The sequence below is a fragment of the Heteronotia binoei genome, chromosome 3 (assembly GCF_032191835.1).
Source record: "Heteronotia binoei isolate CCM8104 ecotype False Entrance Well chromosome 3, APGP_CSIRO_Hbin_v1, whole genome shotgun sequence".
In the NCBI taxonomy this organism is placed as follows: Eukaryota; Metazoa; Chordata; class Lepidosauria; order Squamata; family Gekkonidae; genus Heteronotia; species Heteronotia binoei.
In genome coordinates this window covers 115,396,612-115,419,704 of record NC_083225.1, presented here as the reverse complement: position 1 = coordinate 115,419,704, position 23,093 = coordinate 115,396,612, and positions in this window count along the sequence as shown.

The following is a 23,093-nucleotide window of genomic DNA, read 5'->3' as shown; positions in this document are numbered from 1 at the left end:
AACATACACTAAAAAATCCAATCTACCAAGAGAAGTTCATGTGAGATTTTTGAAGGTCTCAACATGTGAAAAAGTCCTGAAAATGGCTAGAGAAAATGACTTGAGGTGGAAAGGGAACAAAATCCAAGTGCTGAAAGATATACCATGGAGTATAAGGCAGAGAAGAGAGAGTTACAAAAAACTGACAGTTTGGCTGAGTAAACAATCCATCTCCTTTAGATGGTTAGTCCCAGAAGGGATTTTTTTCATGTTTCAAAGTAAAAGGATTAGCTTAACCTCTGTGGAGAAAATGCAAGAATTTTGGAGGGAGAACGTAGACATAGAGGCTCAAGAATCTCAAGAGTCAGATGAGGATGAGGATCAAGAAGAAGGGGAAGAAGCAAGCGGAATCAATAAAGAAAGTGCTAAGAAGAAAACAAACGGAAAGACAAGGATAAAGACAAGACTACAAGTCCTAAAAGAAAGGGGAAAATTATTAGATAGTAATTTACAGACGGAAAAATGAAGAAAGGGGGACTCAAGATCACATCGGTGAATATAAATGGTTTGAATGCACCGCAAAAAAGGAAGAAGACTTTTCACCAACTACAAAAAACTAACTCAGATATAATATATATGCAAGAGATGCATATCAAGGAGGAAGACCGAAATTACCTGCTGAATAAAAAATTGGGAACCCTATATCATTCCTCAGACCAAAAGAAAAAAAAAAAGAGGAGTGGCTATGTACATTAAAGAAGGGATAGAATCCAAGTTACTTCACAGGGATGAAATAGGGAGAATAGTTTTGGTAGAAATCGAACTGGAAGGCCAAAAAATGATTGTGGGAAATATTTATGCACCCAATAATAATCAGGAAAAATTCTTCGCTGGTTTACATCAAAAATTGACGGAATTTGAAGCAACAAATTATTGCATCATGGGAGATTTTAATGCAGTGGTGGATGTTTACAAAGATAAAAAAATTGGGAAAAAGAAGACCAAAAAGATACGTGGCTCTCTACCGAAAACCTTCTTTAAAATGATGGACGAGCTAAATATGATAGATATCTGGAGAATGAAGAATCCTCGAACAAATGATTACACCTTCTATTCTCAAGTTCACGACTCTTGGTCGAGAATAGATATGGGATGGATGTCAACATCAGTGGCAATAAAGGTGGATAAAGCGAATATACTTCCTAAAACCTTTGCAGATCACAGCCCAGTGCAGATAACCTTAGAAAAAGCAAGATGGAAACCTCGTTGGACCCTGAATCTCCAAATATTGAAAGATAAGAAATTTGTGGAAGAATCCAAAGAGAAAATCAAAATGTTTTTTGAGTGTAATAGGGAGGAAGATTCCCCTATACAAACTATCTGGGATGCTTTTAAAGCGTTCTTTAGGGGATTAGCAATTGGCTACTCAGCGCAAAGGAGAAGGCAAAGAACACAAAGATATAATGAATTATTGTCAAGCCTGAAGAAACAAGAAGATCTACAGAAAATAAATAGCACGGAACAGATAAGAATGAAGATTCAGATATTACAACATCAAATAAACCTAATACTTCAGGAGGAACTAGAGAAAAAACTGACTTGGGCCAAACAACACTATTTTGAAAATGCGAATAAGACTGGCAGATGGCTTGCATTTAAGCTGAGAAAAGAGAGGGAAAAAAGAATTATTAAATCCCTGAAAGATGAGAGGCAACTAGAAATGACACAGAAATCCCAAATAGAAGAAATAGTTAAAAAGTTTTATCAAAAGTTATATCAAGAACAGAATTTGAAGGAAAACCAGCAAATGGAGTATATAGAACAAACTAAGTTACAACGACTAACAAATCAGCAACGGGATTCTTTGAATGATCCAATAACAATACAGGAGATTGTAGAAGCAATAAGGGTACAGAAAAACAACAAAACTCCTGGATTAGATGGCTTGCCAATAGAATTTATAGATGCTTTGAAGAAACCCTTTTATTACCTTATAAAAAAGTTCTGGAAGGGATATATAGAACAAATGAGATTCCGGGATCATGGAAGGAGGCCTTAATTTCGTTGCTACATAAAGAAGGAACTGATCCAGTTGAAATCAAAAATTATAGACCGATCTCCCTATTAAATGCAGACTATAAAATTTTTGCAGCTATACTAGCGAAAAGGCTGAAAAAAATCCTACCAGATATAATACACGAGGATCAGTCAGGCTTCATACCCGGGAGAGTTATGAGGCAAAACCTAAGAATGATAATGAATATCCTGGAATACTACAAAGAACACCCCGAGAAACAGTTCGCAGCAATAACATTGGATGCTGAAAAAGCGTTTGATAACGTTAACTGGACCTTTATGCTGAAAACACTGAATCGGATTGGCTGCGGAGAGAATTTAGTGAAATTGGTTAAATCGATCTATACAGACCAAAAGGCAAGGATTAATGTCAACGGATCTATGACAGACCCAATAATGATTGGACAGGGAACAAGACAAGGCTGCCCACTATCTCCTATTCTATTTGTACTAACACTAGAACCTTTATTACAGAGAATGAGAGAAAACATGGAAATCAGAGGGGTCAAAATTAGAAAGGAAGTTTACAAAATACAAGCGTTTGCAGATGATATTCTAATTACCTTGGAAGATCCTAATTGCTCAATAGCAGAACTGAAGAAAACCTTACAGCAATATGGGGAGGTAGCGGGCTTTAAAATTAATTTTCAAAAAAACAAAATTCTTGTCCCAAAATATGACAAAAGAACAGATCTTAGAATTGGAAGCCAAATCAGGATTTTGTTGTGAAAGGAAAGTTAAATATTTAGGTATATACTTAACAGCTGATTTAAAAACCCTGGTAAGGGATAATTATGAAAAAATCTTAAAAGAAATCAAAACAGATCTAGAACGATGGAATGACCTACAAATTTCCCTTATGGGAAGAATATCATCAATTAAAATGAATATACTTCCAAGAATATTATTTTTGTTCCAAATGCTACCAATAATATTACCCAAATCGTTTTTTAAACAGCTGAATAAAATGGTAGCAAGGTTCATCTGGCAAAATAAAAAACCGCGGATTAAGTTGAAAATTCTTCAGGATAGCAAAGAAAGAGGAGGCTTCGCCCTGCCTGACTGGCAAACTTATCATAAAGCTTGTATTTTAACATGGGTCAAGGACTGGTTACTTCTAAAAAATAAAAGACTCTTAACAATGGAAGGAGCGGATTTGACCAAAGGATGGCATGCCTTTATTTGGTATGATCACCCAACAAAAGGAAGCAAATTTTTGAGACATGAAATAAGGAAATCCTTATATAAAAACTGGTTAGAGATTAAAAATTTAATATACAAATATACTCCTAAATGGCTCTCCCCGGTGGAGGCATCGACTCAACCCCACCTTTTCAACTGGGAAGAGGATTATACATATGGAAGCTTGTTAAATGCTAGACAGGAACTGAATGTAGAAATAATTTCTAAAATGGATTGGTGGTTGAGAACACAAGTGAAATCTAGGTATAAGTCAGATAAGGGGTTAGGCTTTTCAAAAAATTTAAATAAATTTGATGATATCATATTTGAATCTGATAGAAAAATGATCTCCAGATGTTATACATGGCTGTTAGAAACTAAGATGCAAGAGGAAAATGTGAAGGAAAGCTGGATTAAATGGCTACAAGAATTCGGATATACTCTTGATTTAGATAATTGGGAAAAAATATGGAGGGAAAATAATAAGCTGTTTAAATCCTCTCTATTAAAAGAAAACCTGTACAAAATGGTCTACCGCTGGTACTATACCCCCGAAAGACTCTCCAAAGCGTTTCCAAATAGTTCAGATAAATGCTGGAAATGCGCAAAAGTTAAGGGATCGTTATATCATTTGTGGTGGAAATGTGATTACGCTAAAAAATATTGGTTACAAATATCTATCTGGACCCAAAAGATGTTAAAAATAAGAATCCCTCATGTACCTGAACTATACTTATTGAACATTTGTCAAACTTCACTACCTAAAAAAGCCAAAAGATTGTTACTGCATATTATAACAATATCTAGGATATTGTATGCGAAATACTGGAAGAAGCCGCAAACTCCAAATAAGAATGAATTTTTGTCTAAATTAATGGAAGCAGCTGAAATGGATACACTAACTTGTAGATTGAAAGGAGGAAATATGGAAGAATGTAAGGAGACATGGAGCCCGATGTATGAATGGGCTAAAACGCTAGGATTTGAAATGACAGGGAAATATTGAAATTGATAATTTTTACTGACTCATCGCTCCACTAAGTGTTGTTTGGGGTCGTCCGTTATGTGTTGTTTGGTAGGGTTAGTTAGGTGTGTTTGTTAGGTAGTAAGTATATGTTGGTATTGTATGTGTGAGTATATGTATGACTATTCTTGATTATATATGTGATAATAAAAATTATTCAAATTCAAAAAAAAAAAAAGAATTATTAGTTTTTAATTCGTCCATCAGTTGTAGGACTTCCTCTTTTGTCACCTCAATCTGACTCAGGTCTTTCAACACCCCTTCCAAAATTAGTGGTTCTGAAGCGGGCAAACACTTCTCATCTTCCACAGTGAGGACGGAGGCAAAAATTCATTCAGCTTCTCAGCCATTTCCCTATCCTCCTTCAGTAAACCTTTTACCCCATGGTCATCCAAGGGCCCCACTGCCTCCCTGGCTGGTTTCCTACTTCTAATATATTTGAAGAAATTTTTATTGTTGGTCTTTATGTTTTTTGCAATATGCTCCTCATAGTCCCTTTTTGCCTGCCTGATCACAGTCTTCCATTTGATTTGCCACAGCCTGTGTTCCCTTCTACTAATCTCACTTGGACTGGTTTTCTACCGCTTAAAGGAGTTCTTCTTACCTTTTACAGCTTCCATTACTTTGTTTGTTAACCATGCAGGCCTTTTCTTATGCCTGTTTGTGCCTTTCCTAACTTGTGGTATGTATTTTATCTGAGCTTCTAGGATCATATTTTTAAATGGTCTTCAAGCTTCCCCAAGGGTTTTGACCCTATTTACCTTTCCTTTCAGTTTCCTCCTCACATGCCTCCTCATCTCAGTGAATTTACCCCTTTTAAAGTTAAACGTGGTTGTGGCGGTCTTTTTGGGCAACTCCGTATTTATACAAACAGTGAAATCAATAACATTATGGTCACTGCTCCAAAGTGGTTCAATCACTTTTACATCTCTCACCAAGTCTTGGGCATTACTTAGGACCAAATCCAGGATTGCCCCACCCCTGGAAGGTTCTGAGACCATCTGCTCCATAGCACAGTCATTGAGAGCATCAAGAAACTCAATCTCTTTCTCTTGACCAGAACACATTTTGACCCAATCAATCTGCGGGTAGTTAAAATCACCTATTACGACACAGTTTTTATGTTTAGCCGCTATCTTTAAGCCTTCCATCATATTATGATCGTCCTCTCTCTTTTGATTTGGTGGGCGATAACAAACTCCCATAGTTAAATTTCCTTTTGGGCCCTCTATTTCAACCCAAAGCATTTCTAAAAGTGAATACTGTGTGCAATTCTGATCACCGCACCTCAAAAAGGATATTATAATATTGGAAAAAGTGCAGAAAAGGGCAACTAGAATGATTAAAGATTTGGAACGCTTTCCCTATGAAGAAAGGTTAAAAAGCTTGGGGCTCTTTAGCTTGGAAAAACATCGACTGCGGGGTGACAGAGGTTTACAAGATTATGCATGGGATGGAGAAAGTAGAGAAAGAAGTACTTTTCTCCCTCTCTCACAATACAAGAACTCGTGGGCATTCAATGAAATTGCTGAGCAGTTAGGTTAAAACGGAGAATAGGAAGTACTTCTTCACCCAAAGGGTGATTAAAATGTGGAATTCACTGCCACAGGAGGTGGCGGCAGCTACAAGCATAGATAGCTTCAAGAGGGAGTTAGATAAAAGTATGGAGCAGAGGTCCATCAGTGGCTATTAGCCACAGTGTGTTTATGTGTGTGTGTGTGTGTGTGTGTGTGTATATATATATATATATATATATATTGGCCATTGTGTGACACAGAGTGTTGGACTGGATGGGCAATTGGCCTGATCCAACATGGCTTCTCTTATGTTCTGAGACCACATCCCCTAATAGTAGCATATTAGGTCACACACTCATTAGCATATTAGGCCACACCATCTGGGATAGTCAAGTGCAAACTGAACTGTGACAGAAACTTTACTAGGCAAACTAGCAAATAATACAGGCTTAATGTTTGTTTGAAGAAGAAGAAAGCCTTGTAATATGATCTAATAGATTCAGGTCATTGAAATCCATAGGACTTAGGGATTTTGGTTTCTTATCTCACTATGTATGCTAACCTCATGCAGTCCTTAAATCTGTGCTTTCACTGATTCCTCCAGAAGGATTATACATCCTCTTTATTTTATTTCTTATTTAGAATAGAAGATTGAAATAGTAGATTGTAATTTAATGTAATTAATAGTAGAATATAATGTAATTTGGAATGGTGGATTGGAATATATTTCTCTAGTCTGGGGAAAGTTAAGCTACTCTACACAGCCAGTCACCCCATTTCAAAGAAGAGGATGCTCAGATATGCAGATGACACCACTCTAATGGCAGAAAGTGAGGTGGACCTAAAGAACCTCGTGCTGAGAGTGAAAGAGGAGGCTTGGAACTCAACATTTCTGGGATCCAAGATCACTACAGATGTAGCCATGAAATTAAAAGATGTTTGCTCCTTGTGAGGACAGCTATGGCGAACCTGGGCAGTATAATAAAAAGTAGAGACATCACCCAGCCTATAAAAATCCATATAGTCAAAGCGATGGTATTCCCAGAAATAATGTATGGCTGTGAGAGTTGGACCATAAGGAAGGCCAAGCTCAGAAGAATATGGTGCTGGAGAAGAATCTTGAGAGTCCTTTGGACTGCAAGATCAAATCAATCAGTCCTAAGGGACATCAACCCTGACTGTTCCCTGGAAGGTCAAATGCTGAAGCTAAAGCTCAAATATGTTGGCCACCAAATGAGAAGGGAGTATTCACTGGAGAAGATTCTGATGCTGGGAAAGACAGAAGGCATAAGAAGAAGGGGCCGGCAAAAGATGAGATGGCTGGACAGAATTACTGATATAACTAACACGAATTTGAGCAGACTTTGGAGGATGGTGGAAGACAGGAGAGCCTGACATGATTTTGCCCATGGTGTCACAAAGAGTCGGACTCGACTGTGCAACTAAACAACAAAAGTCATTTCCTGAGGGAAATAGTTCCTAGGAAAGGGAGTGATCCCTATCAAGTGTCTAAGAAGGAAATTTGAAACTTGTGTTTATGTTCCTGCCTTCACAGACTTGCAAAATTTTGAGACAAAGAAGCTTATGCCTGTTTATTTAAGTAGTGACTGCCAAGAGATCTCTCGCGACAGTTTTAAAGACCTGTCTGTATGAGAAAACAACTATCTGGTGTTTATAGTTATATAAAGTTACCTCATTCCTATTGTCTGTTCACCTTCTAAGTTTAACCCTGATACCTACTTGGCAGTCAGTCTTGACCCTTTCCCCACAACAGTGAAATAAAGCAGTTTGCTTGTTTTGAATTATTATTAGCCTCTCTGTGCCATAATCTGGTTTATACAAATGATTTGTCAGTTCCTCAGTTTCCTAGGCTGCGCCAGCATATATCCATATACATTTAAACAACTGAATGGGTCAGACAAAGAAACAAAGAACAAGAAAAGGGGCCATTCAGCCAAGGGAAAAAAAGGGAAGTTGGGGGAAGTATTATAACATTTATTAACCTTGAGTATAAGAAGTTAAATGACAGAAGCAGCATTTGCAGTTTATATGGTTCTTTGAGCTTTCAAAAACATTTAACAAAAAAAGATTGATAGTACTTTGTTCAAAGTGGCAGGGAAGCTATTGGAAAATAAATGTGACAGATAAAAAAGAGATGATTTTAGAATACCACATTTTGCTGTCAATATTGTTGTCTTTATTCAATTTTATGGAATTTTGCAAAACAACTTTTAAACTTTTGGAAAGATCATTTTGATCTGTGATCCTGCAAATATGATTTAAAACCACATTTGTCCTATATTTTCATACACATACAAAATTGCTATTCCGAATCCTCTGAATAACTGCAGTTCATTTGTCTTAAAACAATATTGGATTAGATGTAGAGGTGGTGTTCCACTGTCAGAATAGCACATTGTAGTGGAATGGGTCTTCTGTTGACAGAGGAGTCAATTTTTGCCAATTCAAGGGCCTGAGGCAGCTGCAGGAGGAGAAGAAAGGCTAAGCAATCTCATTCCATGAGCTTCACTCCATTTGCAGTAATCTGGGTCCATTGTCTGCAAAGCATTGGTTTATGGGTAAATGGCATCTCAAATGAGATTAGAGTTCTTCACATTGTTTACAAGAATGAATAATAAATCCTACATTGACTTAATTACTGTTAAGTCAGTTATAAAATTACATTTATTAGGAAGAGTTTATACCTCCTGGATGCCTAGACCTGCAAATATATTTGTATAACATGACAGAAACGGTGTACAGAATGGTGTGTAAAAGGACTGTACATTGGAGTGTGATTGTCATGTTGATCCTACAAAATCAGACATGGTTTTTAACGGTATGGTTCGCATTCCTCAAAATCACAGAGTGAGGCCAGAAAGGATAATGTCTTTTGGCAGTTCTCCATGATACCTCACAGAAATTGACATGGGAAGCATGGTTTGCTTTTGTTTTAAAAATCAAATATATACATATGACACCAGTGGGTACAATGATATGGAAGAAAGTTTAGCATAGATCTTATAAGTATTATCCTAGGCTAATGCACCACTGCTGTGGGGTTGCAAAAATGCTGCAAAAGTTGTACAGACATAATATTTACATTGGAGAAGCTGTCGACACTATGGTAAAACAAGTCTTACAGCTTTCTTGGGCTTGGTTCATGAAAGCTTCTTTCTCACTCAGTACCAGCGTGGAGAGACCCAACAATCCCCACTGGAAGAACAGCAACATTGTTTATATGTGAAGAAGCACTGTAAAGTGCTGGTAAAGTTCCTGAGTGTGATCAAAGGATCCACAGAAGCTCCTACCAGTATGGCTCCTCCTTATTTTCTAAGAGAAATGTGTGCAGGAATTCCATCACACTAAGGACTGATGTTTTCCTGCTCAAAACTCTATCTGAAGACTATAGTCATGACCAGTATTTTATTTACTAATTTGGAATATTTGTATTTTTTGTTTAAAAGCTTTATTCAAGCTATGTTTCTATTACAACAATATTCCCGTTCTGTTCTCATTTCTATTTCTAAATATAACTTAAGAATGCTTGGCAGCATAACTTCTTAGTCTAATAAAATGAGAAGAGACCAAAAAGCCTTTTTAAAGCAGAAACATCCAGGATTTATATCAAAACCTGTCACAACCAACCTAGGTGTCTCCAGTGTGATTAGAAGGCAAGTAGGTAGTATGTTATTAGGAGATCAAGGATTTTGCTATACACCAAATACACCCCTCAAAGAATATATTTCCAAAATGTTTTAAAGTTGAAATTTTATACATACACATACATCTACATAAAGTCAATAACAGAAACAAGACTGGGATCTTTGTACTATTATGTTTTTGAATAATCTCCTGGACTAGTTTCTTCTTTCTGACCATAATCACCTCCACCTCTGATCTGTGGAGGGAGAATACTGTGCTATTCTGTAGTAGTAGAACAAAACCTTTTTTTGTATTTGATGAAGAAGAAGAGTTGGTTTTTATACTCTGTTCTTCACTACTCGAAGGAGTCTCAGAGTAGCTTACAATTGCCTTCCCTTCCTCTCCCCACAGCAGACACTCTGTGAGGTAGGTGGGGCTGAGAGAATTGTGACTGAACCAAGCTCACCCTGGTGCCTTCATCTAGAGGATTGTGGAAGCAAACCCAGTTCTCTAGATTACAGTCCACCACTCTTAACCACTATACCACATTGGCTCTGAAGTGAGTTTTGATTCACAAAGGTTTATACCCTGGAAAATTGTGATAGTCTTTGGCATGAATTTTGTTCTACTTGGGGGGAGGCGAGGAAGATGTTATCAGTGCACCCATTATATATGGATGGTCTTGCTCAGCTCTTCTACTGGCTAGGAAAAAGCAACATGACTTGGCCTGGCTAAGCTGTAGTGGCTTCCTGCTGATAGCATGGAGAATGGGTACAAGAATTATGAGTGTGGCTTCTTTGCCTTTATTCAAGCTCTCTTTAACTTTAATCTGTACTATGATTATGAGCTGGCGTATCAGAGTACGTTTTGCCGATTGTTTGTTATTACTTCTGAGAATAATCCTTGTCATCCCAAAGTAATAAAACTGCAAAAAATAAAAAAGTACCAGCAAAGCAAAATACTTCGAAATCATCAGGCTGCCAAGCCACACATTACAACAGAAGGCTTAAAACAACACCATTAGGCAAACTGCTCTATGGAAAAACTCCTTTCCAGTCAATGTCATTCAAAATAAGAAACTTTAGCAAAACTCATCCACCTAATCTCTCCAAGAGAAATTATGTTTTGTTACATTCATATATTCTGACAGTTTTTCTCTATGGTGTTTTATTTATTAGTTTTATTTACTGAAAACATTTTGCCCCCCAAGGTTGGAATAAGGAGTCAGACACAATGCGTTGGTATAAACTTGGGCCACTTTATTAAATATCAGAATAAACAGCAAGGGCACCCAGCCAGCGGCCTGGCCAGGGCTAGGGGTCACCGCGACCGCTCCCCTGCCATTAGCAGGCGAGAGACCCAGCCCTCCAGCTGGAGCTGAGTGACTCAACTCCCTCCAGGCAGGCCCAGCAGGGAGGCACGAACCAGACGTCCCTCCAGGTCGGTCTGCATTCTCCAAACCCGGGTCTCCAAACCCCAAGGTTGATCGTGCCAGACCCCTAATTCCCCAAAAGGGGGATGCTTTACAGTCCTCCCCTAGCCACATAGTGCCCTAAACCCCAAAAACCTGCCCCCTAAAATGACCACCTATTTAACAGCACCTCCCGATAGCCAAATCCACAATCCACTGCACTATGTAGGGTAGGCAAAAAACACACCCCAGCAACTGCCGATCAGCGGAGCCGTAAAAAATTCCTACCCCCCCCCCAAAAAAAAACAAGGCAACAAGCAATCACTTACATAACATACAGGGCGGGTGGGAGGGCCGATCGTCCGAAGGACAGACTACATGTCAGAGTGGGGATCTGGCCATTACAACAGCCAGACCCCGCCCTCCACATTGCGCGCCGAAATGGGTGCCCTCTGCCTCCACTCTCCCAGGAAGGCAAACTAGGCTAATGCAAACAAGCAGCTTCGCTGCTGGCTGCAAGCCTCAGATTGCTCCCCAAGGTTGGAATAAGGAGTCAGACACAATGCATTGGTATAAACTTGGGCCACTTTATTAAATATCAGAATAAACGGCAACCAGCGGCCTGGCCAGGGCTAGGGGTCACTGTGACTGCTCCCCTGCCATTATCAGGTGAGAGACCCAGCCCCCCAGCCGGAGCTGAGTGACTCAGCTTCCTCCAGGCAGGCCCAGCAGGGAGGCATGCACCAGAGGGCCCAAACCCAGATGCACATCTCAACGGAAAGGCATCCTCTAACCGAGCCTCCAGGATGGTCTGCATTTTCCAAACCCCAAGGTTGATCATGCCAGACCCCTAATTCCCCAAAAGGGGGATGCTTCACAGTCCTCCCCTAGCCGCATAGTGCCCTAAACCCCGAAAACCTGCCACTACTAAGGCCAAGTCTCTACTTAGGGCTTAGCGCCCATCGGGAGTCCCAAAGCCACCAGCAACCCTTGCCACAAATCTCTCAGAAAAAGCATGTTACCCTTTTCTGAGAGATGCACCCCATCCCCTCTGTAGAAGTCAGGAAATTTTGAGGAAATGTCCGGATGGGGCAAATAGTGGCCCAACCCCCCTTCTAACACCTTTTTAATCTCCTTATTAGCCTTATACCAGGCCCTCTCAATAGCTGCAGGGTCCCAAGCACAATGCCAAACCTGGGTGGGCAGCATGGCTGACCACATTATGATGGTCCCAGACCATCGCTCCCTAAAGTGCTGAAAGTCTTCACGGGCCTGCCAAACTAAGGCCTTGCCCTTTAAAAGCCCCAGATCATTGCCTCCCAGGTGAACAATTAAAACTTGCGGAGGAGGACCCACACTATTATGAAATAACAAAGGCTGCAGGCCTGGCCACTAAAGGCCCCGGTGCCCCTGCCATTCAATACAAACATGTTGGCTGAGTCCTAGCTGAGAGCCGACCAAAGTTCTCCATGCCTGGTGAGTGGCCCAAAACACATGGCTACGGCCACAGACGAGAACTCGGCTCCTCTGACCAGGAACAACAGCATCTAAAGAGAAAAAACAGTTAGGCCTATAATCAGTAGCAACAAGCTAACTAAGGTGTAAGAAACTGTCGAACATAAGACTTGTAAGCCGAAGAATGCCAGCGGCCCAAGTGCTGAATAGAAGAAGTATACCCCATGGCGGCAGCCATCGAGGCTGCCCCAATCCTAAAGGAGTGGGTACCAAACCGCATTCCTATCAAACCCAGTTCACCTAAAGCCCTTGACGTCACTGCCCAAAACTGATGTTTTGTCAACAGGCTACCATCGTGATAGCAAAACAAAAACCCATCAATGGCCCTCCGGACTGCCAAATAAGCAGCCAATGCAGTAACTGGACACAGCTCAAACTCTGAACAACTACCCAACTCAAGTACAACACCTTTCTGAAACTGATCCGTCTTAGAGCGACAGACAGTAATTACTGCCTTACCCTCAGATAGCCACAGATCCCTCAATAATAGAGCCTTACCAGAAGCATCGTTTCCGGACTGTGCCACCAGTTCACTGACTCTCAGGGCCTCAAAAATGCCACTAAGGACGCAGCATGAAACAAACATGCTTCAAAAGAAGAAGTGCACACTACGTTCCAAACCCCTCTCAAACCCCACAGAATTGACAGAGACATAGGATTCCGCGTGTCCACTCTGGGTCCAGCCTCTCTGGCCCACCCCTCCAGCATCTTTTGAAGCCGACAGTCAGCTGTCTCCTCCCTATAATCCAGTGCCTTACTGGCAAAAGCCAATGCTGACAGGCGCCCCCAATGGATTGCACGGCCAATTCCTTACCTCAAAGCGAAACGCAGTAGTGGAGCAACTGCTCCACCGGGAGGGGCCAAACAATGCGATACCCTACCTCAGTCCTAAAGTCTTCAAACTGTCGCACAGCCTATTCGTAAGACTTCCTGGTGCTGGGCGCAATGGCTAGGTCTATCACTCTGCAGGCCTCGGCTCTCCAATCAGCCATAGCTCCTGGGGCATTGGCACCGCCTCTCTGTCGGCATCTGGGGTCAGCTGACGAAACCTCTCTGTCTGTTTATGAGAGAGAGCATCAGCCACCCCGTTACTCACCCCAGGAACACGTTTGACTAAAAACAAAATATTAAGCCGCAAACAACGCAGACTGAAGGCCCTCACCAACCTCATAACCCGCCGGGATTTGGATGAAAGGGAATTAATGACATGGACTACCGCCATATTATCACACCAGAAATGAACTGTGTGATTGGCCATATCCTTCCCCCACAGCCAAACCACGACTAAAATAGGAAAGAACTCAAGAAAAGTAACATCTCGTTTCAAACCTACCTTTACCCAGGAATCAGGCCAACAATCTACACACCAGTGTTCATGGAAATAGACTCCAAAACCCAAAGACCCGGCAGCATCAGACATGACTTGAAGCTCAGCTTCGAGCCTCATGTCCTCTCTCCAAAAGAAGACTCCATTGAAGGACTCCAAAAATTCCTGCCAAACCCTCAAATCATCCCTCATGCTGCAGGTAACCCATGTTCTGTGCTGAGGCAAACATAACCCTGCCATGGCATCACAAAGCCTTCTGAGAAAAGCCCTCCCTGGAGCAACCACTTTGCCTAGCCGGGGACATAACCTGCAGCCACAGCTGCTGATGGATACGGTCTCACTGAAGAGACGGATACAGGGCAGCCCTCATCCGAAACTCCTGATCGTACTGCAACCAGGCAGGGCCACTAAATGCCATGTAGCCCTTATAAATTATATCTAAATATTGAAAAAAGGTCAGCCGCCCGCCAAGGCTGCGCCTGGGCAATAACCCCAGCATAAATACAAAACTCCGGCAACCAATTCGCCCAGGTTCTATCTACCTTCTGCTTTTTTAGTTTCTCCTTCTCCTCCTCATCCAACTCCTCCTTATCTTTTTTCTCCAACTCTCAAAAGAGCAGAGAAAAAATGTCCACATACTCCCCTTAAAGGATTTTCTCCCTGGTTGCAGGAAGCAAGTGGTCCCCAAACGGCAAAGCAACCTCCCCAAAGGGCAAAGATGTAAATGGAACCATCCCATAAGGAGAAGGTGCGCCACAAGGGAACCTGCCATGCCAAACTGCCCAGCACTCAAATAAGCACAAGAAGCACCTTGCCCGCTAGGCCAAACCCAATTCGGGACTGAACCCACTCGCAGCAGAAGTACCCTGCCCGGCCCCTAAAACAGGTCCCCATGGCCTCCATAGCCAAACCTGTCCCACACCAGCCAGCCAACCATCACCCGACCTACCTCCAAATCCAGAAGGCACCAGTGGCAAACCACTTCCCGATGTTCTAGCCGCTGCCACCACACCCATGTCAGGACCGCTGTGGCCAGCATCCTTTCCAGGCACGACTCCACCATACCTGCCCTCAAGAATAGATAGCCTAGTAAGAATATTAGCCTGCATACCCTTCTTAGAGGTCCTAACTCCTTCCGCCCCTCCTGAAGAGGTGATACCTGAAGCCTCCTCCAAAGCCTGCAACCTACCAATAATATTAGCATCCACCACTACATGACGGGGGTGGTGGCCTCTTAGCAGGCACCTTGAGTGCCCTGGGCGCTGGCTTCTTAGCTTTAGGCTTACCCGACCCCTTATCTCCTGCCATTTCTACAGAAGGAACAGAAACACAAAATGGCCTCAAATAGAAGCCCTCTAAAATGGCTGCCTCCCCAGGGACTTCCAATTTATGGCGTGGTGAGGCAGAGCGTACTCGCTGAGCTCTAGTGAGCGTTCTGTTTATCTAGCTTCAGAGGGGGTCCTCCTTGTGAGGATACCTCTTAAAGAAGTGCCAGGGGGCACTTCGCAGACTGGGGAGCTGGCTGGGGTGTCTGGAGGGGCGGCGGAGGCTTTCCCTACTGTTCCCAGCTTTTCCCTTCGTCTGAAGCTAGCTAACACTTCGGCACTTCAACTAGGTCACCGGAGAAGAGCTTGAAGGGGGGAAACTAACCCTCAACTTTGCTTGCTGTGTTGGATGTGCACGTTATTGTGATTTATATCTGTACCTGGATGCGGTGGACAAAAGGGAAGAAAGCAAGAAGAAAATAACGCGGCATGCAGGAAAGCGGAGGTGACGGTGCTGGAGAGAACGGCAGCAGCGGAGATCACTTTTGGTTTGGAACAGGTGAGAAGCAAGTCTTGGAGAGAAATTAAGACCGAGGTTGACTGAGTGAGACTGTTGTTGAGAGGATAGAAGAGGCGGTGGTTGCTTGGAATAAGAAGAAATAAGAAGAAATTTAAGTGAGTTAGCCCTGCCGGGACATTGCATTAACAGCGCTTTAAATGGCAAGGAGATTGGGGCAAGAAGAGGCAAGCTAGAAATGGCACTGGGGGCAGTGAAGAAACAGTGAGCAAGAAAGCCCAAGACTGTGCTGGGAAGAGCAAGCTGGAGAAAGTCTGTGAAGAGAGATTTGACACGTAAGAAGAAATAATAGGACTTTGATATAAAATAATAAGTGAAGAGGTGGGAGTCGAGAGACTTTTTCAATAGCATTTGCTGGGACTGTAATCCAGTAAGGACGGGGACAAGCGGTTTAAGGTAGCGCGTGGAAGCTGGAAGGTGAAGAGAACTGCGAGAAGTCGGAGAAGCAGACTGGAATGTAGAAGATTCTAAAGAAGGAAGGGGTGGTTTTTAGCGACGCTTTTGAGTTGTGGCTGCCCCATCCTTATTTATTTATTTTATGATTTATATCCCGCCCTTCCCACCAAGTGGCTCAGGGTGGCTTACAACATAGGATCCCACATAAATAGGGTTTAAGCATTTAAACAATTAAAATAATTAAACATTTAAAGCATTTAAAACATTTAAAACAATAAGACATTAAAAGCAGCAAAAGTCTAGTAAAACCACACTTTGTTTCTTGTGCCGGTTAGTTATAGGCCAGCTGGAAGAGGGTTGTCTTACAGGCCCTGCGGAACTGAGCAAGGTCCCGCAGGGCCCTCACCTCTTCCAGCAGCTGGTTCCACCAGGAAGGGGCCATAACAGAAAAGGCCCGGTCCCTGGTAGACTTTAGACGGGCTTCTTTTGGCCCGGGGATAACAAGGAGGTTTTGAGTTCCCGATCTCAGTACTCTCTGGGGAACATGTGGGGAGACACGGTCCTTCAGGTAGGCAGGTCCTAGGCCATATAGGGCTTGAAGATTGGCTGAGTTTAGAGAACGTGTTTGAATGAGAACAATTAGACAGTGTTGATTAGTTAGGAGTAATATTGGATATAAGTGTCTTGACTGGAGATTAAATTGAAGAAAGAAGAAAGAAGAGCAAGATAGAAGGGAAATAGAAGAAAGAAGAAAAGGGGACTGAGTTGTCTAGGGTGGTTGAATAAGCAAGAATTAATGACTGCAATTTAATAGGACTTTGATAATAATTGATTGTAATGAGATATTAATTGATTCATTAATTAATTGGTAAACTGATTCTGAATAATTAATTTTTGGGTGAAGGTAATTGATTAAGGGTACTAATTAATGGGCATATTAAATTAATAGGATTATTTGTAGGTTAGAATGTTGTATTAGGATTTTTGGATACAGAATCTGGTTATTAATGATTTAGGAGAGATAAGTGACTATTATCAAGATTATTTAACATGGAAGCTAAAATTAAGAAACATGGTCAGGCTACTCCACCAGGGGGAAGTAAACCTGCTGCCCCATCAGTTAGCCAAGATGCCATTGACAAGTTACAAAATATTATGTTAGCGGGCTTCCAACAAAACCAGGAAGCTTTGGGAGGAGTTAAGTCTGAATTAATGGGGGAAATTAAGAAAACAAATGTACAACTAGGCGAATTTCAAAGACAATTGCTAGCCAATACGCAACAAGTACATGAGCTCTCAGCAAAGATTGGGAAATTGGAGGATCAAGAGGAAGCAACGTCTGCTGGTGCTAGAAAAAATAAGGCTAACGTGGCTGAGTTGGAAGACAGAATTGCTAGATTTGAGATGGAGAAGGCAGCTTATGTTCTAAGGTTCCAAAATATTCCCGAGGAAAAGGGAGAGAATACAGAAAGCAAGATAATGAAGCTGTTGACGTTTGAACAGGATGATGATGTGCTAGTAGAGGGTAGGGCTGGAATTGAATGAGTCAGAAGAGTGGCTTCCACCCACACTAGAAGATTTAATCTCCCTAGAGAGATACATGTCAGATTTACACGAACCTTAACATGTGAAAGGGTGTTGAGAATGGCAAGAGAAAAGGGTCTGACATGGGATGGCAAGAGTATCAAAGTCCTCAAAGATATACCCTGGTCTATAAGGCAGAGGCGTTTTGGTTATAAGACGATTACTACTTGGTTAACTAAACATGCTACACAATTTAGATGGCTGGTCCCAGAAGGGATTTTTTTTTTCCGTACCAATCTAGGAGATATAACTTAACAACGCTGGACAAGGTGGAAGAATTTTGGGCCAATTTTGTGAGAACGGATAGTCAAGATTCTGGGTCAGAACAGGAAGAGAGGTCGGACCAAACAGTATCAGGGATAGGAGATTTTCAGAAGAAGAAGAGCGGAAGAGTTAAGACCAGATCGCAAATGCAAAAAGAACAAAGACTTGATAGTAATGTGACAATTCAATGACGGTCAAATCAGGACTACAGATCATTTCTGTCAATGTAAATGGTCTTAATGAACCAAGGAAAAGAAAAAAGACTTTTCTACAACTTTATAAGACAAGGTCCCAAATAGTATGTTTACAAGAAACTCATATAAAAAAAGATGATCTAAAACTTCTACAAAATAAAAAATTAGGACAACTTTATCACTCTTGCCCCTCTGAAAAAAAAGAGGAGTTGCCATTTATGTAAAAAAGAACGTGAAATCTAAACTGTTATATAGTGATGAGACGGGTAGGATTGTGCTAATAGAAATAGAAATTAATGGAAGAAAAACAATATTTGGTAATATCTATGTACCAAATAATAGCCAAGAGGAATTTTATACTAGACTGCATCGGAAACTGCTTGAATATGATTCAGGAAATTATTGCATTGTGGGAGATTATAATGCAGTTCTAGATGCAACAAAAGATAAAAAATATGATCGCACCAAAGTGAAGAAATCTCGAAATTTACTTCCCCCGTCTTTTTTGAAAATAGCGGATGAATTCAATCTAATAGACGCCTGGAGAATGAAAAACCCGCAAACCAAAGACTTTACTTACTTCTCCCATGTACACAACTGCTGGTCTCGGATAGACATGTGCTGGTTGTCTACTTCTTTGGGGCTGTTAGTTACCCAAGCACATATATTACCCAAAACCTATGCAGACCACAATCCGATACAAATAATTTTAGAAGATTACTGCCCTAAGCCGCGTTGGACATTGAATCTTCAAATTCTAAAAGAAGAAGCCTTTGTAGAAAAAGCTAAAAAAGATATTAAGATGTTTTTTGAATTTAATTTGAAACAAGATATGTCGATGCCAATTATTTGGGACATCTTCAAAGCCTTTTTTAGAGGGATCGCAATTTGTTACACTGCAAAACGGAAGAAAGAAAGGATGGAGGCTTATAACGACTTAATATTAGAACTAAATGGACAAGAAAAACAACAAAAAGTGAGGAGTACAAAAGAAACGAAATTAAGAATTTATGCTATCCATCATGAAATCAATTTGTTGCTTACTGAAGAACTAGAAAAGAAGCTGAAATGGGCAAAACAAAATCACTTTGAATGCGCCAACAAGACTAGCAGATGGTTGGCATATAAATTGAGAAAGGAAAGGGAGAAAAATATCATCGGATCACTCAAGAATGTAGACAACGAGGAGGTCTCCAAAACATCTCAGATGCAAGCAATTGTCCAAAACTTCTATCAGAATCTTTATAACAAACAGGAGATTTCAGAACAGCTTCAGGAAGAATACATTGAAAATGTCCAAATTCAACAGTTAACCAAAGTACAAAAGGAAGCACTAGAGGAACCGATCACTATCCATGAAATATGTGAAGTGCTGAAAAAACAGAAAAACAATAAAGCACCAGGCCCAGATGGTTTGCCAATCGAATTTTTCAAAACTTTTGAAGAGCTTTTGTTAATCCCATACAAGAATGTTATAGAGGAAATTCAAGACTCGGCCACAATCCCGGCATCTTGGAGTGAGGCAGTAATTTCTTTGATCCACAAGGAAGGAACAGACCCTCTAGAGATAAAAAATTATCGACCTATCTCGCTTTTAAACATAGACTATAAAATATATGCCACTATTCTGTCAAATAGGCTTTAAAAAGTAATCTCATCTGTTATCCATGCCGATCAAACGGGTTTTGTTCCCGAGAGAAAGATGAGTCAGAATATAAGATTTCTTCTTAACATATTAGAGTACTACCGGGAGCATCCGGAAAAACAATTCGCAGGCATCATGTTGGATGCTGAAAAGGCATTCGACAATGTTAACTGGGGTTTTATATTAAAATCCCTAAAGGCTATTGGGTGTGGTGGGAAATTTTAGAAATTAGTCAAAGCGATTTATACCAGGCAAAGCGCAAAAATAAATCTTAATGGTCAGCTCACTGACGTGATAGAAATTAAACAGGGTACGCGACAAGGGTGCCCGTTGTCCCCACTGCTGTTTATTCTAACGCTGGAATTTTTACTTAAGAGCATAAGAGAAGATGATGAAATTAAAGGAACCAAAATTAAGGACGAAAAATTTAAAATTCAAGCATTTGCAGACGATGTCCTATTTGTAATAGAAGACCCCATCTACTCAATTGACCACATTAAGAGGAGGCTTGAACAATATGGAACAGTCTCCGGCTTTAAAGTAAATATGAAAACCCAATTTTTGACACAAAACATGACAAGGGAAAAAATAATATACTTGGAGCATAAATCTGGTTTTAAATATGAGAAGAAAGTTAAGTATTTAGGCATCTATTTGACAAGTGATTTGAGAACATTGCAAAAAGACAATTATGATAAAATATTAAAAGAAATTCAAGCAGATCTGATTAGATGGGAAAATCTACAAATTTCTCTGTTGGGAAGAGTTGCTTCCATCAAAATGAAAATAAATCTTAATGGTCAGCTCACTGACGTGATAGAAATTAAACAGGGTACGCGACAAACCTAGAATACTTTTCTTGTTTCAGATGATTCCTATCACGCCATCCCAAACCTTTTTTCAACAACTGAACAAGATGATGTTGGCCTATATTTGGCAAAACAAAAAGCCAAGAATAAAGCTTAAAATTTTGCAAGACAGCAAACTGAGAGGTGGTTTAGCCTTACCTGAATGGAGAACTTACTATAAGGCATGCTGCCTTGCTTGGACTAAGGAATGGCTACTATTGGACATCAAAAGATTGCTTTTGTTAGAGGGAGCAGGTTTAGTCAAAGGCTGGCATTCATATATTTTGTACCAGGCCCCCCCTGGGAATAATATCTTTTTTAGACATGTAATTAGGAAACCGATTTTTAGAGTGTGGACGGAAATGAAGAGAATATTTTATACTTATGTGCCTCTCTGGGTATCTCCAGTAGAAGCTTCTTTGCATCCTAATGTTTATGACTGGGATACCAATTATAACTATAGTGTATTACTAGATGCTGCACACAATCTGAACTTGGATGATAACAGTAAATTAGATTGGTGGACAAAGACACAAGTCAACTCTAGATTTCAAACGGATAAGGTAATGGGATTCTCTAGTAAACCGAACGATCTGGATTTGATAATATATGACAAGCAGAAACTTATTTCCAGAATTTACAATTGGTTGTTACAGAATAAAATGCAGGATGAGATAGTTAAGGAGAGCTGGATTAAGTGGCTGAAGGATTTTGGATATAATATTGAGTTGAAGGAATGAGAAAATATTTGGAAGCAAAATATACAACTAACCATATCATCGGAATTCAAAGAAAATTTATATAAAATGGTGTATAGATGGTACTTAACTCCTGAAAGATTGGCTAAGATTTACCCGAGTTATTCTAATAAATGTTGGAAATGTGGGAAAATAAAAGAAACCCTTTATCACATTTGGTGGCAGTGTAACCACGCTAAAAAATATTGGGCTCAAATTAACATTTGGTGCCAAAAAATCTTTAAAATAAAGCTTCCGCATACCGCAGAACTATATTTGTTAAGTGTAATTAAAAAAAATTCCCCCAAACTGGAAAAAAAACCTGCTGGTGCATATTATTACTGTGGCCAGAATTTTATACGCTAAATATTGGAAGGTCACAAAAATCCCTGATAGGAATGAATTTTTGCAAAACTTATTAGAGGCTGCCGAATTGGATATGTTAACAATGAGATTAAGAGGAGGGAACCTTCGGGTTTGTAAAAAGATCTGGAATCCACTGTATCTTTGGGTAAAAGCATGGGAATTGAATTGAGGAATTCGAATTTGTGCTTTGGAAACACCCCACAAGTTCTTGGTGGTGGGGGGGATAGGTGGTGGGTTGTGTTGGATCTGTGCCGTTCAATTGTTTTTTGTAATTTTTGTGTAGGAGTAATGTGTTGATAGTTTCCTTGTATGTTTCTTGTATGTTTCTTTGTTTGCAAGTTTTAATAAAATCATACATTCTTTCAAAAAAATGGCTGCCTCCCCTACAGCAAGAAAAGGAACTGTTGTGTCTTGCATTTCAGTCCCGAAATTACAACACAGCAGATGCTACGGAGGTGACCAGTGGAAGTACACTGGTCCCTGGATGTAGCTCCGCAAATGTGTTCCACCAATCAAGATCTGTGGTGGTAAGTTTAACTGGCCAGGATTGGACCTGGCCAGACTGAGGGTTGTTCTGGGGTATGTATATAATCGGGACCTGGCCTGTGTTGCCTTGTCTCGTGATGTACTCTCTAATAAAGCATGTTACTTGCCTAATCTCCAATGTTGCTCTCTGGTTGCCACCAGCCCCCACAGTACGAGAGTAATTTCATTTGCACTGCGATGCCCTTTATGTCCTTCCGCCTGAATCCAGTGTGCCCTAGACGGCCGTCAAAAAGGATGACCAAATTTCGTCAAACTGCTGAGATTGCATCAGACGTCAATAAACTATCCTTTCCTCTACCGCCAGTGCGAGCATTTCTTCTAACCAGAGAGCTACAGTGCCTGAAAAATCTGTTCTCCACATCCGCATAATAATCCTTTTAGCCGTCATCAGTGCCCGATACTCCCACTGTCGCTGCGGGCGCGACAGTGCCCAAACTGACGGAAAATAGTTCAGCAAAATTTGAACGGCGGTGAACTTATATTGTGTCCCAATCATAGGATTCATCCAGGCCAATACTCCTCCCCAGAATTCCACCAATGCCGGGCATGTCCAAAGCATATGACACAAACCCGCTTCAGCTGTTTGACACTGCCAGCACAATGATGAAGAGGAAAGGTTGTGTTTGTACAAACGGGCTGGGGTCCAATAAATTCGAAAATGAATTTTTTTCTGGATTAGTATCAGACGCTGATCCTTGTCCTACTAATTGTCCTACTGATTGTCTGAATTGTCCTACTAATCATACTCCACTGAAATGGCAGAATGTTAACTTTTAGGCCATCAGCCCATTTTATCCGCAATTCCTCAATTAGCTGTTTCTGTTGCATTTCGGACTGAAAGAGCGCATATAAGGCTTGTGCCTGTTTGTCATGTTGTAAAATACGCCTTATTCTTACTAAAAGGGGCGGGGGATCCGGAGCAGCCAAAGCATCCGGTCCCAATAGCAGTGTTAAAGCGGTTTTCATTTGGCGATGTTGCAACCATTGATAGGCTC